We start from the raw sequence: 20,735 nt of genomic DNA, 5'->3' as shown, positions 1-20,735 counted from the left end.
TCATCTGGATATGGGACAATTTTAAGTATAGGAATATTTCTGATCTCTCGTGGGATGTTGGAAATTATTAGTATTTCGTTAGTGTCTGATTTCAACCAGGTAGATGTTTTGATATTTAATAATTTCTCTGAATCGATGTGTTTCAAGTAATCCTGCCTCAATAATTTTGGATTAAAGATCCCTAATCTTGTTAGCTGCATGCCTAATTCAATATCCTCTATGTAGTCTGTAAAATGTTGAAGGTTAAATATTAATATCTCTAGTTGCTTATTTCTATCATTATCCTTGTTTAATTTATTGACAACTTCTAAGCCAGAATTTACTGCTTGAATTACTAAGTTTAATTTGTTAGCTTGAACACTGTGGCTAGCCAGATTGTTTATTTTCCCTTCTAATTCGACTTTATCATCTTGATCTAATGTTCCAAATAGATATTTATATACTGTGCCTACTGCACAATTTTGCAATTTCTCGATTAAATATTGAACTTGGATTACGTTATTACATTGGGTTGCCTGTTCTAGTAAACTCTGATATGTTTCATCTGTTTTTGTTATATTAATTGTTAGATAATGGTATTCATAATTAATGGGTATGTTAATGGTATTTGTTTTGAATATGAGATATCCATTCCTTGAGTTGATGGGATCTATCTCTATATTCTGTCCGGAAGACTGTAGGACGGTGAACATTAGTAAGATTATAATCTTAATCATGTTGTAGCTCCGGATTCCCAGTACTCTCTTCGGGTACTCTGCAATTATCGTATTTACTTTTATTAGATTTTTTCTTTCTTTTGAATTTCGTTTTATAGTGGGTGATTTTCCTCCCTCTATTTTTCTCTTCAAAGTGCTTTTCGTCTACCTGCCTAATTTCCCCTGTTCTTTTGAACGGGTTAGTTGTTTTTGTTTTAACTAGGGGTGCATTCTTGTAGCGTGTGTCTACTTCAAAGTCGATTCTATCGTTATTCAAATGATTGATCTTCCTAACTTTATTCAGTTGAGTGTTATAATCTGGTAGTCCGGCGTACAGGAAGATATCAGCTGGGGATCTTTTTGTAGTATTATGAACCGTTTTATGGTTATAAGTGTACAGAATTAACTCGAATTTTGTGAGCTTGTTTTCTATGTTATCCTCACTTGAAATGATTCTTAATTTTTCATTGATCGTTTTATGTAGTCGTTCTACATCAGAAACTCCGTTTTTACTGGTGGTGATTTCGATTTTCACATTTTCCGCATTCAACCATGCTTGCAATGCTGCGCACATAAAGGCTGAATCTTTGTCGGCTTTAATTCCCTGTGGCTTGCCCATTTCGTTAAAGACTTTTATGATGGCTCTCTTGGTTTCTAACCAGTCGCGACTCTTAACTTCTACAAGGGTAGCGAATTTAGAATATACATCAATGCATGATAGGAATTGTTGATTGCCTACCAAATAGAAATCCATGACATACTTTTCTCTGATATTTTGTATTTCAGGGGTGATTTCGAAGGTTAGATTGGTGTTACGATGCTCAGTTTTAGCAACGTTGCACGTAGGACACTCATTGATAATATTTTGGATTAGCTTTTGATAATCGGGGTAGTAGAATTTTCCTTTAAACCAATTAGTGGTCTTTTCGATACCTGGGTGAAGTAGCTCCTTATGATTCTTCAATATTTGTTCTTTGAATTCGGAGTAGTTCGGAATATTTATGAGTTTGGTACTGGATTTAATCAGTTTAGTGAAGTGATTTGGACTGATTATCTCCAGGAATGCCCTTTGGAACAGTGGGAAGTCTACTTCATTATGGAAATATAGTGCACTCTTTTTGGTACACACATATTCCTTTATTATATCTTTTGCTAATGATTCGGTCATTTCGGTATATGTGATTTTTATCAGTATCTTGTGGAAATAGTGGGATGCTTCTACCTTATCCTCATTACCTTTAATCAGTTCTATTTGCCTATTATAGTAATTGATTGGTCTCTCTGTAAGGGGAATATAATTTGTATTATCTTCTTGCGCGCTATGGGCCGTTGCACAATCACTATTAATGGTTTCCCCGAGTAGGTTTTCGTTAATCTTTACTCTTGATAGCGCATCGGCTACATGGTTCTCCTTTCCGGGTAAATATTTTATTTTGAAGTCAAATTCATTTAATTTGATCTTCCATCGTTGTAGCTTCATATTTGGTTCCTTGAGGTTATTCAACCAAATCAAGGGTTTGTGATCACTCAATATCTCAGTTTTTGGTTGCATTACGTGTAATGCTCTGAGTCAGACGGACGGGTCCATTGATGGTATGGACGGTGAGGTTGTCGCTATCGACTTTGGAATCTGTATAGTTTTCTTTTATTTTATTCGGGTATAAAATGGATTTATTCTTTCACTTAAACTTAGCGTACATTGGTTAGTTATTTCCCCGACGATGACTGAGGTCTGATGTCTTGAACGGAATTAACTTTGGTTGAATTCTCCGACGGTGTCGCGATTGACGTTTGTCTTAAACAGAACTGAGCTGGCTTCTTAGATGTAGACTATTTATATTATGATGCTCGGTTTGGGATTCGGATTTGGATTCGGAGGCGTTGGCTTCGACTTCGGCTTCGGAGATGGAGTACGTGACTCGATCGATATGTGGGAAAGGCGGCTTTTGATGAAAGGCTTCCGCTGCGTATGAGCGGTGTTGCATTACTTGGGGGTGGCTGAGAATAGTTCCTCTGATTGGTCAGCCAGGATGGTGTGATTCTTGAGAATCGATTAGTAATTGATCTCTGAAGAGTGGCGTGATTCTGGTGCGGCTGGATTCTAGTGCGGCATCTATTGTCTTATGTTCAACTTCCAGTTTAGGGTGTTTGTTTACATTGCCTGCAATCGGCTACGCGTGGTCCATTTCGAGCGTGAGATTGTTTATGAGGGTTCGAAGCTGAGGGTGTCGTATTGTTTATAGTATTGTGGGTGCAGGGTAATAGACATAGACAAGGGTATGCGGAGCATGGACTATAGATATGTCACTATATGTATGTGAGCTTATTTATGTTATTTACACAATATAATTGATATGTCCTTTGGTTGGTATAGCTGTTATTGCCTCAGAGAACAAGGCGTCAAAGAAGACGGTCGGGCAGTCCAATGCAGACGTGGTACACACGTCCAATTTAATCAAATTTATTATATACCCCTAAACTCTTCGAGTAGCGGGTATAACACAGCGTATGGTCGCTTATGAAGTGATTAATCGAACCGTTCAACCACTAAGATAGATTGTGCGTTAAATTACTCTAAGCTAAGCATATTATAATATACGATAAGTTTTCGTATAATATGCGCATATTCGTATAATTCGTATAATCTTTGTTTTGTAAATCGTCATCAAACTTTTTGAAACTGCTCCACAGGATAGAACGCGTCGGCTGCTGTGCCAAGCTATGCCGCAATTAGATGAACCCCAATTAGCGTTAATAAAATTAAGCGAAACCTTGTGAGAGGAGGGCCAGGCCGGGAAACGGTGCCTGCAAATGGTGCAAAATCCAATCCCCGTCGGGCGTCAAATTATACAGAAAACTCTGATGGCGGGAAAATGGGAATCGGAGAAAGAAAAACGAGGGGGAACGTTGTGAGTTGCTGCGGACACCGCAACTCTACATTTATACCCGATACTTAGTCAGTATGGCTCTCCTCCGGCAGACGCCGCTAATATTAAACGACACGACAAAGAGTGCGTGGGAGAGAGACAGAAAATCAGTCTGAGCGTGACGTCGGGCGCTGCGTGGCCACTGCAAATTGATTTATACCCGATACTTAGTCAGTATGGCTCTCCTCCGGCAGACGCCGCTAATATTAAACGACACGACAAAGAGTGCGTGGGAGAGAGACAGAAAATCAGTCTGAGCGTGACGTCGGGCGCTGCGTGGCCACTGCAAATTGATTTCTTGCTTTTGGCTACAAAAATGATCCGATCTGATCCAGATTCAGCAATCTGATAGATATCTATCTATGATTCTGCTTTTTTAGTTTTCTCAAATGTGCAATATTGTGGATGCAACAGATTTTCGTCCTTTGTGGGGGCGGAAGGGGGTGGGGCGAAATTCTGAGATATACGTTTTATAGTGAGATCTAACAGAAGTGCGGATACCAAATTTGGTTACTCTAGCCTTAATAGTCTCTGAGATTTGTGGATGCCCCAGATTTTCGTCCTTTGCGGGGGCGGAAGGAGGTGTGGCGAAATTTGGACACGAAACGGTCAAGGTCCGATATCACAGAAGTGTGGATACCAAGTTTGGTTGCTCTGGCTCTTATAAGTTCTGAGATCCTTGAACTCATATTTTGCAATTGGCTAAACCGACCATGAAACCTTTGTGTTAGAGAGAGACAGAGAAAGAATGAAATTGTTCTCTTGATTCTGGCTATATTAATTACACGATCTGGTTGAGATTTTACACTTTAGAAGATATGGTCATCTTCCACGGTTCTGCGTTTTTGGTTTTATCGTATCTTTAAAAATGTGGATGCCACAGATTTTCGTCCTTTGTGGGGGCGGAAGTGGGCGGGGCGAAGTTTTGAAATATTTTTGTAGCAGTGACATATCACAGAAGTCTGGGTCCAAGACATCGTTGCTCTAGCTCTTATAGTCTTTGAGCACTAGGCGCTGAAGGGGACGGACAGACATACGGACGCACAGACGGACAGACGGACAGACGGACAGACAGACAGACAGACAGGGCTCATTCGACTCGGCTATTGATGCTGATCCAGAATATATATACTTTATGGGGTCGGAAACGATTCCTTCTGGACGTTACACACATCAACTTTTACCACAAATCTAATATACCCCAATACTCATTTTGAGTATCGGGTATAACAAGAACTGTGTGCGGACCGGACCAGACCGAAAGCGGTGGAAAGTTGACTTTCATGCAAAAAGTTGTTTACCCTCACGCAGAATCTAAGGCTGCTGCTGTCGCAGGCGGCATGCGGCATGCGGCATTCGGCAACCGGTAGGCGTGGTCAGACGGCAAACACCGGCGATTATTGTTACAAAGTGCAGCGGAGCGAGTAATTTTTTCGAGGCATGAGAGAAGAGTCCACATTCAAATTTGGATTCAGATTCGGATTCAGATTCAGTTTGAGATTCAAATTGCCAAAGAAGCCGCGGCCCCTAGGGGATTGTGGCAGGAGGAGCGGAGCGAATGCTTCTGAAAATTGTTTTGTGAAAATTAGTTTTTCAACTTTTCCTGTGCGTTTCCCTTGCACTTCTTTCGCTGCTCCTTTTGTCGGTTTTTTTGTTCTCCCGCTGTTGTGAGGCCAAATGAAAATTTGAACGCAGTCTGCGATATTAATTTGAATTTTGGGCATCACTGGGCCGCCACGCTGTCATCTGGGGCAAAGGGGTTAGGGAGAGTTTTTTGAGGCGCAATAAAAATCAAATTTGAATAATTTTTAATTTATTTAGCTTCGTTTCAGTCGAAGTTTTTCATGGATGTGGATGGGGTTTTTTTATACCCGATACTCAAAATGAGTATTGGGGTATATTAGATTTGTGGTAAAAGTGGATGTGTGTAACGTCCAGAAGGAATCGTTTCCGACCCCATAAAGTATATATATTCTGGATCAGCATCAATAGCCGAGTCGATTGAGCCCTGTCTGTCTGTCCGTCTGTCCGTCCATCCGTCCGTCCGTCCGTCTGTCCGTCCCCTTCAGCGCCTAGTGCTCAAAGACTATAAAATCTAGAGCAACGATGTTTGGGATCCAGACTTCTGTGATATGTCACTGCTACAAGTTTATTTCAAAACTTCGCCCCGCCCACTTCCACCCCCACAAAGGACGAAAATCTGTGGCATCTACATTTTTAAAGATACGATAAAACCAAAAACGCAGAATCGTAGAAGATGACTATATGTTCTAGAGTGTAAAATCTCAACCAGATCGTATAATTATTATAGCCAGAATCAAGAAAACAATTTCATTCTTTCTCGCTCTGTCTCTCTCTAACACACAGGTTTTTCATGGTCGGTTTTGCCAATTGCAAAATATGAGTTCAAGGATCTCAGAACCTATAAGGGCCAGAGCAACCAAGTTCGGTATCCACACTCCTGTGATATCGGACCTTGACCGTTTCGTGTCCAAATTTCGCCACACCCCCTTCCGCCCCCACAAAGGACGAAAATCTGTTGCATCCACAATATTGCACATTTGAGAAAACTAAAAACGCAGAATCATAGATAATGACCATATCTATCATATTGCTGAATCTGGATCAGATCGGATCATTTTTGTAGCCAAAAGCAAGAAATCAATTTTTTGTGGCTACGCAGCGCCCGACGTCACGCTCAGACTGATTTTCTGTCTCTCTCGCACGCACTCTTTGTCGTGTCGTTTAAGATTAGCGGCTTCTGCCGGAGGAGAGCCATACTGACTTAGTATCGGGTATAAATGTAGAGTTGCGGTGTCCGCAGCAACTCACAACGTTCCACCTCGTTGGTCTTGTTTTTTTTTGTTTTTTGTTACTTTTTTGGGATTATTTTGTTGGCTGCCTTTTGTTAAACGGTTTCAATGTAATTGCTATTAGATTGCGAGCTCCTTTATATGGGGAAGAGAGATGAAAATTTTTTAAAGTAGATGAAATATATTGATTTTTGTTTGTAAATAAAACCACTTGTGCCTTTTTGCTTGTTTTCTTGATATTTATTTGGTATTGCCCTTAAATCCATTTATACTCGAAGTTATGAATCTTTCGTTGATCCTATGCATATCTATTGTTGTATTTGATAAGGACTAAACTATAGTTCGCTTAGACAGTAAATTGATTTAATTTAACTAATCCGTTATAGCTACAAATTAGAGTATGGTTTAACAATAATTATACACCGACTAAACTTAAATTCTTGACAATCACAAAGTTAGGATTTGATTTTGTTGTTGATTCCGATTCCGATTCGTTAGACAAAGAGTATACTCGTAATTTCAAAAGTATTCAGATTCGATTCGATTGGAGTTAGAGAACTAGGACTATGATTAACCACAACGCTTTAAGATCCATATCCATTCATATGCCCGATCCAGAAGAGGGGAACGAATGCTCATAGAGGGGGAAAGGATACACCACAGACATACGCGTACAGTATCTGAGAGAGAAAAGTCTGACTTCTCCTGTAGAGTTTACATTATATCCTTCTGGACAGCTTTCTTTCCTTTTGAAAGTCAACCTGGCTGCCCCATAGACAATACATTAGCATAATCGTACCTAATTTACACACATAATATCTTTGATTTGTTAATGCTCACACATACACATGCACATACAACACTCAACCTTTATTTATCTGCAGGGTGTCTTAGGGTATCACAAACACTGAATGAACACTTACTATGGTTAACATTTGATTTTCATGGCCGATTCCGATCCTATCCGATCCGATCCGATCCTATCCAATCTGATTCGATTGAAGATTCGATGGAAAAGTTGTTAGAGCAAAGGATCTACAGAAGGCCAATATTTACGATATCCTTTTATTGAAATCCTACATAATAGACGACACACATATTATATTTGCAGAATCATGCGACAATTAAGATAGACACACACTCTCATTCTATGGTTAAACCATTTCCCCCGATCAAAGGATTTGTCTTTACTTGCGATACTCGGCCATGGAGAAGGCGGCTGTGACCTCTGGCGGCGGACTGTGGCAGGACGCGGATGCGGTTCAGCCGCAGACTGCTCGTATGGTGGACGCCATGGTGCAGCCGGGCCTGCTGGTGCAGCGGATGGTGCGAGCACTTGGTGACCTGGCGGGCCCTCTGGCTGGCGAGTATGACGTCCTCGGCGTACTAAATGTCCGGAATGCTGCGACCCGCAGACATCTTGGACTCAGCCACCCCCGCCGGCTCCGAGTGCCTTGCTCTTGGCGCAGTTGACGTCGTGGAAGAGGTGCTCGCACAATTTGGGCTCCGAGTTGGAGAACTTGCCCAGGTCGGAGGCGGACGTGGAGTCCTTGCACCGATTCAGCTGCAGATCGCTGGCCTTGCTGAAAGACGTGGTCTGCAGCTGCGACTGCTGCTGCTGCTGCTGTTGCTGCTGCTGCTGCTGCTGCTGTCGATGGTGCTGCTGCGGCTGGTGCAGCTGGTGCATGTGGTGGTGGTAGGGAAAGTGGGGCAAGCTCTTTTGCATAGCGTTGAGGTTGCCAGAGCTGACGGTGCGCTCGAGTATCTCCCCCCAGTACTTCTCGGAGAGGCCTTCGATGTCGGGCCGCATTGTGGGGTACGCATCGTTGGCCGATGCCTGGTGCACGTGGCCGTGTCCGCCTCCCATCGTGCTCCGGATGCACCTCGAGGCACTGCGGCTCAAACTGTTGGCCCTGGAGCGGCCGCAGATGGCGAGCACAGAACCGCCAATGGAACTGCCAATGCCACCGGCTCCAGTACCCAGTGCTCCGCTTGCCCCAGAACTGGTACCACCACCACCCCCCCGTTGCTGCCGGGTGGCCGGGAGGCGGGCGGCTCCGGCGGGACAGGAAGAGCTGTGATTTCGAAATCGTTTGCATTGATGTGACAACAGGCTGATTTGTGCTCGGGCGTTTCCTCGTTGGGGAAGCACTGAAACGGAACGGAACGAGAACCAAAATGAAAACGATTGCGTCATAAATTTTCCTCGCTTAGTTTTTCCATGCCAAAAATTAATAAGGATTTTGCAACTTGCAACAAAATTCCCGCAAGGTTGTGCCCCCAAATATGAGCCATAAATTTTCCACTGACTAACCTCCACTTTCGTCCGAGTTTAGAATTTCGAGCGGAAGTAAATCATGCAACTTGACTGCGCTTCCCCCCCAAATAGATGCATGGATGGACAGGACGACACAGGGTCATGGGGGGGGGGGGGGGGGGGGGTTGATGGGAGAGAGATGTAAATGCCGTTTTGGATTTTCTCGAACATAATTCAAAATTACTTTTCACAGTTCGTTATTGGTGCTGTTGCTGTTGTTGTTACTGTTGTTGTTGCTGTTTCTGGGGATGTTTTGCTGCTGGAGCCTGAGAGTGAACTTCCTGTGTCTTACACCTTTTCCAGGAGATTTATGGTGAAGTTTCTCGGGGTGCCGGAAAGTTTATGCAGCTGCCCCAAATCACTCCCCTTCCCACCCTAACCGAAAATATGGAATCTGCAGAGTCCCGGATGCGCCTTTAGTTAGGTGTTTTGAAAGCAAGGGATAAGCAAATCAATCAATAAATCAGGACTTATGACAGCTTTTGCTAGCACACATCGGACAGCGAACATGTTTTCAGACTTCATAGATCTTACACACCAGAGGGTAGAGGCCATCCCAGGGCAGACACTTACTTTGTTTGGCATCAATTGACTACTCAGACGGCGGAAATCGGAGTTGAGGAGCCAATACATGAAGGGATTCCATAGACTGTTGCTCAGTGCTGTCCAAGTGACGACAAAATCAAGAAACGGCGGCAACTGCAGACAGAAAGAGAGGGAATGAAAGTATGCGCAACATTTAACATTCATTACGTATGCGCCACGTATGTCGGAACGAGTATCAAAGGAAGGGAAGTACAATAGAGAGGGGGAGAACGCGTAAGGAACCACTTGCCTTCGAGCCTGTGCATGCAGTGACTATCTCCAGTATGGTCCATGGCGTGACCATAACAATGAATCCCAAAGAAATGGCGGCCATCGAACGTGACGTGGACCCTGTGGAGTTCTTCTCATGGATGGGAACAATCTGGGAAATATTGGACAATGTAATTAAAATTATCTGAGTACGCGTTCGAGAGAGTTGGCGAGAAGGTTGGTTCAGAGGGCGTCAGAGGGCGCATATTGATAGCGTTTTCAATTTGTTTGTATCCACTATGCAGCCAAAGTTCATTTTATTTACTCTTAACTTAATCCCAGAACTCGGCTCCCGTCTACCCTTACGCTTACCTTTTTGGTAATCTTGTTTGTCATGCTCGGCATCCCGGCCAGACCCATGCTCATCGCCATGCTTAGGTGGTGCCCCATCACAGGTGCCCCATGATGATGATGCGGATGGTGCGGATGATGCGAGTGGCCGTGGTAGAGGTGCTGCTGCTGCTGCTGCTGTTGGTGGTGTTGATGCTGATGCTGCAGCTGGAGCTGCTGCTGCTGGGCCGGATGGAGATGCGGATGCGGATGATGGGCGGCTGCCGTGAGGAGCATTGTCGGATCGTTCAGGCGGAACCGGCTCATGTGGAAGCTGGACCCATAGCAGTACATCAGCACCATGGTGGTGGGGAAGTAGAGGGCGCATGTGGATAAAATTCTATACGACGGCTTGCTATAGAAGGGTTCGCAGGCCATTAGACCTGTATTGTTGAAGTAGTAACCTGTGTAGATGGTATATAGAATCGAGTGTGTGTGTAAGTATACATAGTAGAAGGCTGGCTAATGGCTAAACTCACCTTTGGGCAGCACAAGAAAGCCAAATACCGTGAGACTGATGATCCAGGTTAAGCTCAATATGGCAACACAACCCTGCAACATACATGAATATACAAAAAGATTGTGTACTAAGCTATTTGTTTTATTTGCCTGTCCCTCAGAATTGTTACAGCAATACACAACTGGAACTCGAAAATATCTCGGACCCAGGGTCCATGATCCAGGATCCGGGGAGTGAAAAGCCAGAATGGAACAAAAAACTTTTCCGTTTTTCACTTTGGCCTGTTTTATTTAATTTACCGCCCGTTATCGTTTACAAAATTTTTGTAGACCTCCGAATATCAACTTGCATTTGCACGAGTATAGTTCTGCATAAAATTATATTATGAGGCAAACAGTTTTTGGCATCCACATCTACATTAATTGAATGCAACACTAAACCCATCGGGAGCACCATTCGAGCATAGCTTTTCGATTTGTTTTGATTGGGACGCGAAAAAACGATAACTATTCTTGAAATTTCATCAGAGCGAAAAGAAGAACAAAAATACGCCTCTTAATGTTTATTTAAAGAGTTCCTTCCATTCTGTTTTTATACCCGATACTCAAAATGAGTATTAGGGTATATTAGATTTGTGGTAAAAGTGGATGTGTGTAACGTCCAAAAGGAATCGTTTCCGACCCCATAAAGTATATATTTTCTTGATTAGCATCAATAGCCGCGACGATTGAGCCATGTCTGTCTGTCCGTCTGTCCGTCCCCTTCAGCGCCTAGTGCTCAAAGACTATAAGAGCGAAAATCTGTGGCATCTACATTTTTAAAGATACGATAAAATTAAAAACGCAGAATCGTAGAGGATGACTAAATGTTCTAGAGTGTAAAATCTCAATTAGATCGTATAATTATTATAGCCAGAATCAAGAAAACAATTTCATTCTTTCTCGCTCTGTCTCTCTCTAACACACAGGTTTCATGGTCGGTTTTGCCAATTGCAAAATATGAGTTCAAGGATCTCAGAACCTCACACTCCTGTGATATCGGACCTGGACCGTTTTGTGTCCAAATTTCGCCACACCCCCTTCCGCCCCCGCAAAGGACGAAAATCTGGGGCATACACAAATCTCAGAGACTATTAAGGCTAGAGTAACCAAATTTGGTATCCGCACTTCTGTTAGATCTCACTATAAAACGTATATCTCAGAATTTCGCCCCACCCCCTTCCGCCCCCACAAAGGACGAAAATCTGTTGCATCCACAATATTGCACATTCGAGAAAACTAAAAACGTAGAATCATAGATAACGACCATATCTATCAGATTGCTGATCAATTTGCACTGGCTACGCAGCCCCCGACGTAACGCTCAGACTGATTTTCTGTCTCTCTCGCACGCACTCTTTGTCGTGTCGTTTAATATTAGCAGCGTCTGCCGGAGGAGAGCCATACTGACTTAGTATCGGGTATATCTGTAGAGTTGCGGTGTCCGCAGCAACTCACAACGTTCCCCCTCGTTTATTTATTTTTTAATGGTAATTAACGCTTGTTGTCTCATAAATTATGATGTAAAAGTGGAAAAGGGAAATAGAGGGAGAGTTGGATGCTGCCCCGTTTGCTGCTCGTTGGCTGTTTGGCTCTTTGGAGCTCTGCCTGCGGTTTCCGTGGGAGGTGCCGCTTCATTTGCCTGCTTTCAATGGGGCCTTGGGTCCCGGAGTTGGCTGTGGTCCTCGCACTTAGCCAAAGTCAATGCGCGTAAAAAATTACCCGCCCTACTGTTCGCCTCCTTCGTTTGTTTATCTCTTTTTTATACACTTTTCGAATGTCTATTGGGTTCCAGTTTCTATTTTGCTGGCTCTGCTCTTTCAGTCTCCCATTCTCTCTTTCTCTCTTTCGGCTTGGTCTGTTTGTTTGTTTTTTTTTAATGACTGGCAAGGAGCTTAATGCCCATTATCCTTATTTATGCCTGCGTAATTGGCTCCTAGAAAGCTGTTGTTGTTGATTTTTATTGGCGCGTGATTTCTTGTAATTTTTGTAATTTTGTCAACGTTTTGCTTTTGTTTCGCGTTGGCTTCGTTTTTGTATCGCCTTCGCTTCGTTTCGTGTTGCGGATAAATCGCTATCTCGAGGATTGGACGGTTTTCTAAGGGTTAAACTACAAAGAGAGTGAGAGCGCTCTAACTGCGATTGCCCACTCGGAGAACGGCGTCGTTTCATGCTAGGGCGGCGTAACCTCGTTTCCGATCACCATGAAGTGTCTTCGTTTGCGTTTCGACGAAATCACAACGACAATTAGCAGTTGCAGCCGGCCGCGCTTAAACCCGTATTACCCATTACATACATACATACTCTATACGCGATTAAGATTAAAGTTTAAGTTGATTGAAGTCCAAATGAATAAATATCGAATTGTCTATATCGTGTAGTACATTATTAAACGCAAAGATTCCCCAGAGCATTTCTGCTCAACATTGAAATCTCGTATCGAGGATTTCACAACATTTTTGGTGGCCCATGGGGGGAACCGCGTTTAATTCGTACTATACGCATATGATTCTACCTCGTTCCGCGTTCAGTTAAATGTACAAATAAAATCATATTTTACCGGCTGCAACTGTAAACGGCAAACACAACGCAAACCAACGGTTTATCCAACAGCCGCTATCTCTCGCACGAAGCAGGGACAAAGAAGACCAGACGATAGCTCTTTGCCTGGACAGTAGCACACAACAACAACACAAGCCGACGGTTAGACAGCAGCCTCTCTCTCGTGCAAAGCAGAGACCAAGAGACCAACGAGCGTTCTGTTGCTGCACATCATCTCTAGACACAAGGCCTCAACTCAACGCTCACAGTAGCACAGTTTCTGCTCTCCGCTCGGACAACACCAACAACAACGACAAGTTCTCTTAAGCTACGCTTTAAGCAAAGAGAAGCACTCCCGAGTACCAGAGTAAGTGTTTCGTTGTGGGTATTTTGTACAAGGTCAAAGAGAGTGCAACTAAGGGTGAGAAAGGTACATACACATATAACAGCAACATGTCAACAGCCGAGTCCCACGACCTCGAAGCCGATCCTCAGGTGGAGATCGACAATCTCAGTGTTATTCAGACAAATCTCATTGCGAGGGTTAATCAAACGGTGCGTAATTTCAGAAAGGATGGCGCAGATCGGAAAACAAAAGCTTATTTTCAAACGCGCTTACAAACTTTGCAACGGTTCTTAGGAGAATTTGAGCAAAATCATCAACGTTTGCTAATACTTCGATGTCCAAGTACGCATAGTTATGTGTCCAGCGAAGTGGCCTTTCGCTTTGATGAAGACTATACAACGGCATTCAGCATCATATCAGAGGCCTACGAAAATGTATGTCCAAGAGCAGCACCGGTACAGCAGAATCCGGAGCCAGCAAATCCATCCATATCATCAGTGCAATTGCCCAAGCTACCTGTACCGACATTTACAGGCAAGTTTGTGGATTGGCCGGCATTTCACGATGCATTTGTTCAACTCATCCATAACAACCAGAAACTGTCCGACGTCCAAAGGTTTCATTTCCTGAAGCAAGCTCTTCCCTCGGATCGCGACGAGGATATTCAGCAGATGGCGCTTGCGGGAAATAACTATGCAACAGCTTGGAGTCTCGTCCTCAAGCGATACGACAACAAACGGCTGCAGTTTATGTACCATATGAACGGTTTGTATGACTTGCCACAGTTGACAAAGGAGCAGTCTGCTGATATAAAACATATGCTTAATGTTGCGACGGTTTGTCTCAATGCTTTCAAGAATCTAGATGTTCAGCATTGGATGGCTCATCATCTCACTTCCAGACTGCCAAGCACGACACTGCAAGCTTGGGAGCTCCATCTCGGTAGCTCTGCCGAACTTGCCACCTTTTCTCAGCTACAATCATTTCTCAACGACCGTCTCGTCAGCATCGATGTGTTCGAAAACCGAGGCCACTCCACGACGCGGACACCTGTGCCGCAGCCTGTCAATCAAAGGCACCCGAAGAAGTCAGTTGGCAACGTAACATACAAGGGCAACAGTTTCCACGCCAAGACTGCGGTTGCCGAACACACTCGCTGCCCTCACTGTAGCGACAGTCACAATCTTCGGCATTGCCCGGACCTTTTGTCCAAGGACTGCTTTGCAAGGAAAGCCATCGTCGATCATGCAAAGGCATGCCTCAACTGTCTGAGCCGTTCCCATGCACTTTCAAAATGTACCAGTAAAAGGAACTGCACGCAGTGTGGTCAAAGACACCATACACTGCTGCACTCCCCAACTCCTGCTCAGGTGGCAACACAGCCTCACGCAGCCTCCCATAGCGCTCGTTCCGGTAACTCCTGGCAGTATACAACGAGCGACTCATCTGGCAGGGCTACACCTACGCAACTCTACGCTAGGACCCCACTTCTTACTCAGAGCACTGCACAGCCTCTCCCAGTTGTTCCCAACACTAGTTCCGGTGGTCATCCACAGTCTGCAGCGACCGACTCGTCTGTGAGAACACACTCTGCGCAACTAGTCTCCGCTACGGCAACGCATCACGAACCCAGCACTGTCCTTCTGGCCACTGCCCTGGTCACAATCCACAACCCCCACACTGGCCAATCAGCTGTGGTACGTGCGTTAGTGGATTCAGGCTCGGAAGGAACCCTCATTACAGAGCACACAGTGCAGGCTCTCAACCTCAAGCGGCATCCAATTTCGGCAGAAATTGCTGGAGTTGGGACCACCTCCAAGAACAGGTGTACCTACACTACAGAATTGGCATTAAGTTCTTGTACTTCGCAGTTTTGTACTACCATTGATACTGCGTTTATACTTAAAACGCTTACATCGCAATTACCTTCAAACTCCATCAAATTGCAGCAATGTCCTCATTTGAACGGAATAGAACTCGCCGATCCCAGGTTCTACAAATCACAACGGATTGATCTTCTGCTGGGAGCGGACGTAATCCCACAGATCCTGCTTTCAGATATCCGCAGAGGAACGGAGAACCAACCAATTGCACAGCACACCCAGCTGGGCTGGATAGTCTTTGGTCGAGCCACTTCCACACGCTCACACGCTGTCACCATTAGATGTCACCACAACAGGCTAGAGAATCTCGTCCAGAAATTCTTCGAAATGGAGCATCTCGGTTCTGCAAAACAGCTCACACCAGAAGAGCGATGGTGCGAGGAGCATTTTAAACGAACTCACATCCGTCAACGAAACGGCAAGTATTTGGTACGGTTACCACTTAAGCGTTTGTTTGACCCTTCGCAGGTGCTAGGCAAATCACGTCAAATCGCGATTAATCGATTCCAAATGCTTCAACGAAGATTCCAAAGGCAGCCGGAGCTGCAAGCCAAATATTCGGAAGTCATGAAGGAGTACTTTCAACTAGCCCAGGTGACCAAAGTAACAACCAAGGAGCAGCAGCATTGCATCATTAGCAAGGAGAATGGAATCGAGTCCACATGTTGCACCTTGCCTCATCACGCAGTATTTAAAGAGGAAAGTGTCACTACTAAGGTTAGAGTAGTATATGACGCCTCCTGTAAAACGTCAAACGGAAAATCGCTCAATGACGTCCTATGCACCGGACCAGCGCTCCAAAACGATCTAGCCGGCGTGGTCCTGAATTGGCGTTTCCATCGTTTTGTTTTTGCTGCCGACATTCAGAAGATGTATAGATGCATTGACATGAATGCAGAGGATTCGCAATATCAACGCATCTTTTGGCATGACGAACACAACCAAGTAGCTGAGTATTATCTCAACACAGTTACGTTTGGAACCGCTTCAGCTCCTTACACAGCCATTCGCGTCATACATCAACTGGCGCAGGATGAACGAGACCGATACCCACTCGCGGAAAGGGTCCTTCGACACGAAATATACGTGGACGACGTACAAAGCGGAGCTTCCACTCGCGAAGGAGCATTAGAAATTCAAAATCAATTGATCGGAGCCTTACGATCAGCAGGAATGGAGCTTCGAAAGTGGTCTGCGAATGACGCTTCTCTGCTACAAGACATACCATTTATCTCATAAGACATTATTAGAGTTTGAGTACCAAGATCCCGTTAAAACCTTAGGCCTCTATTGGCATCCACATCAAGACTATTTTGAGTTCAAGATAAATTTTGAAATCAGTCACGCACATACTAAACGTTCTTTACTTTCCACAGTCGCCCGACTGTACGACCCATTAGGTTTCATCACGCCCTGTGTCATGACCGCGAAGGCGATACTCAAGGACTCATGGATGGCCCGCATCAAACGCAACGATGGCAGCCTAGCACAACTGGACTGGGATGAACCGCTGCCAACCGAACTGCTTGATAGATGGCAGGGATTCATACAGAACTTGCCATATGTCGAGCAAATTCAAGTACCACGATGGCTGCGCTTCAACATCCACGAGCTTGCGTCATTACAGCTACATGTTTTCTGCGATGGATCATCACTGGCGTATGCAGCATGTGCATATATTCGTGCAGAGCTACCAAACGGAATGATTCAAACTCATTTGCTAGCTGCACGCAGTCGAGTCACACCCACGAAACCGATCACAATTCCACGAGTCGAACTTTCGGGTGCGCTGCTGGCAGTTAAACTGGCAAAATGGATCCGGGACCAACTTCGCACTGCAGGACCACCTATGGCAAACTTCTATTGGTCAGATGCTACTATCGTTTTGTTTTGGATAAATGGAGATCCCCACCGATGGCAAACCTTTGTGTCAAATCGCGTTGGACAGATTTTGGAGCATAGTACATCAACTCAGTGGAGACATGTACCTACTGCGGTAAACCCAGCGGACTGCGCAACTCGTGGCTTAACACCACAAGAGTTAGCAGTACATCCATTATGGTGGTCTGGACCATCATGGCTACAGCAGCCGGAAAGCCAATGGCCGGCAAACGGAGTTCCCAGTCAGGACATCGACAGGACTATAATCGAGGAGAAACCGTCAGTTTTGTTCCAAAATGCTGTGCAAGTCTCGGAGGCTCCAGAAGCCTTCATCCAAAACTCGTCCTCATACGACAGGTTAATATCAGTCATGGCATATGTTCTACGGTTTATACATAACATTCAAGCCAAAGGGGACAAACTGTCTGGACCACTGAGTGTGCAGGAGCTCGACAACGCTTTAATTCATCTCGTTCGCAGCATTCAACAGGAGGTCTACGCGACAGAGATATTGAGGTTGAAGGGAAACAAGGCACTATCGGGCACACACAAGCTGTGTCAATTATCCCCATTTCTAGATGACCAACAAATTCTACGAGTCAGAGGTCGACTGCGAAATGCAATGCACCTTCCGATAAGCCAGCGACAACCAATGATCATTCCCAATCATCATCATTTTACCGATCTCGTCGTGCGTAATGCCCACCGTCTCGCACTCCACGGCGGCACCGAATTAACGCTGGCCACTATTCGACACAAATTCTGGATAGTCAACGGAAAACAAACTGTCAAACGCATTCTTCGACAATGCGTCCGATGTTTTCGTCACCGACCGAAACCAGCAGCACAATTGATGGCCGATCTTCCCCTACATAGAGTCAATCCGCCAACTCGTGCATTCATCGCCACCGGAGTGGACTATACAGGCGCGTTCGAAATTCAAGCATCCAGATTCCGTGGACACACAAACTACAAGGCGTATATCGCAGTGTTCATCTGTTTGGCTACAAAGGCAATTCATCTTGAAGCGGTCACGGGCTTAACCACCGAACACTTTCTCATGGCCCTACAACGTTTCATCGCGCGTCGGGGCTACTGTCAACACATGTATAGCGACTGCGGCACGAACTTCATTGGTGCCGACCGGGCTCTTCAAACCTGGCAAATACATTTGAAACGAGAGCTACCCACAACTGTAATACCTGCTTTAGCGGCCCGAAACGTCCAATGGCATTTTAATCCACCGCATAGTCCTAATTTCGGAGGCCTTTGGGAGGCAAATGTAAAGTCTGTCAAAACACATCTCTATCGAGCCTTTTCAGGATATAAAATGACCTACGAACAACTTGCTACCGTGCTAACACAAATTGAAGCCTGTTTAAATTCCAGGCCATTATGTCCACTAAGCGCGGAGCCGGAGGACCTAGCTGTCCTCACCCCGGCACATTTTCTTATTGGAGATTCATTATTAGCACCGCCGGATGTAACGACAAGGGATGTTCCACTCACAGTCCAATTTCTGGAAGGACAGAAAATGATCCGGCAATTTTGGAAACGTTGGAGTTCGGATTGGCTATCACATCTTCAAGCCCGTCCAAAGTGGCGACATGAAACCGACAATCTACAAGTCAGCGATCTAGTAATTGTCAAGGATGACCGACTGCCACCCAACGAGTGGAAACTGGGAAGGATAATAGAAGTTCACCCTGGAGCTGACAGTTTAGTCAGAGTCGCAACTGTTAAAACAGCATCAGGCGTATACAAACGATCGGTCTCTAAACTATGTCGGCTACCGTTGCCACAGACCTCAGAATAATCCTACCACCGTTGCTAGCTCTATTCGACCATACATGTACCATAACGAACACTTTATTTATTCACAGAGCATTCACATGTGACATCCTTTGGTTTCTAATACTGGTCCCAGTATTGGGGGCGGCATGGACGGTTTTCTAAGGGTTAAACTACAAAGAGAGTGAGAGCGCTCTAACTGCGATTGCCCACTCGGAGAACGGCGTCGTTTCATGCTAGGGCGGCGTAACCTCGTTTCCGATCACCATGAAGTGTCTTCGTTTGCGTTTCGACGAAATCACAACGACAATTAGCAGTTGCAGCCGGCCGCGCTTAAACCCGTATTACCCATTACATACATACATACTCTATACGCGATTAAGATTAAAGTTTAAGTTGATTGAAGTCCAAATGAATAAATATCGAATTGTCTATATCGTGTAGTACATTATTAAACGCAAAGATTCCCCAGAGCATTTCTGCTCAACATTGAAATCTCGTATCGAGGATTTCACAACAAGGATAGCCCGGATCCGTGCCATATCTGCAGCTGCAGCTGCAGCTGCAGCCCACACACTTACCTTCTTGCTGGAGTGCTGGTAGTAGCGCCGCGGATGCAGCGCACACATGTAGCGGTCGACGGCCATGCAGACGAGTATCACGGCGCTCTGCTGCGAGAGCGCCCCGCGCAGCAGGGCCTAAGGGAAGCGAAGAGGCAAGAGGTTAGATGGTTTTGAATTTTATAATGCAATATATTTATAGTACATAGAAATTGCACGTTTTTCCCTTTCGCATTTGCAAGTACCGCGGAAAAACTGATGAAAATACTTGCACTGGAATTTGCTCATACTTTCAGATACCCGCACCATACTTCTGTGTGTGTGGAGCGGATTGTTTGGGTTTTTGATTGTATTAACCATAACGCCAAAAGCCATACGCTTTGCACACACAAGTCGCATCCCTAATTGCCTGTAGCTGTGTTCTCTAATTACCCATCACAGGACATTGTGTGGCAGTGGGTTAATTGGCCGCGCTTTACAGCACATTATTGTATTTCCGACCATCTCCACCTGCTTTGGTCACTCGCTCACTCACTCACTCACTCACCTGTATCTGACAGAAGATCTCGCCATATGGCCAGCAGTGGAACAATGCCGGCATTAGCCCAAACGGTGTAATTAGCAGACCAATTGTCAGGTCATTCAGCGCCAGAGAGGTGAGTAGATAACGTGGCTTAAATGGTACATAAACGGATTATTTGGGTGTGCCACAGGGACAGGATGGAGGGACATGGACATGGACCCTCACCTGTTGGTGAATGTAGGCGGCATAGCGACGGTTGTTTATGACGAAAATGACCAGACAATTGGCACCGATGACGCCCAGTGTGAGGACCAGAATGAGGACCGCCTCGATGGTCTCCGCAATGCCGATGTGCGCGATGAAGTTGTGGCCCGAGTAGCGGGGATGCGAGCAGCTGGAGTTCTTCACGGCGGGTGCAACCAGTAGTGTGCCGGTCTTCAGATCCATCGCAAAGCTGAAAAGATGGATGAGAATGGCTGAAAAACTCTAGTCTGCAATACTCTGAAAGGGGCTTAAATATTGCCTCGCGCTTAGTTCGTATTTGATTGCCTTTCGGCCCCGAAAGGCACAAAAGCCAGCCGTCGAGCGGGCGAGCGATGAGCGATGCGCCTTCCGTATCCGCTCGCCGCGTCGTTGCGTTTCCCCTTTTTCCGCAGCGAGAAATGCAAAATGGCAACAATTTGTTACGCCATAATCAAGTCAAAGCATGCAAAAGCGACGCCGCACGCTGACAATTTATCAGACAGAGCGGAGTAGAGCAGAGCAGGACAGAGAA

General features: G+C 45.1%; 1 pseudogene; it reads right to left on the bottom strand.

Annotated features, from left to right (window-relative positions):
- Nucleotides 1-6,969: 6,969 nt before the first annotated feature.
- On the bottom strand, nucleotides 6,970-20,516 carry LOC117192218 (annotated as a pseudogene).
- Nucleotides 20,517-20,735: the final 219 nt, after the last annotated feature.

Source organism: Drosophila miranda (assembly GCF_003369915.1).
Source record: "Drosophila miranda strain MSH22 chromosome Y unlocalized genomic scaffold, D.miranda_PacBio2.1 Contig_Y2_pilon, whole genome shotgun sequence".
NCBI lineage: Eukaryota > Metazoa > Arthropoda > Insecta > Diptera > Drosophilidae > Drosophila > Drosophila miranda.
The sequence above is the reverse complement of the archived record's forward strand: the minus strand, read 5'-3'. Positions and strand labels throughout refer to the sequence as shown.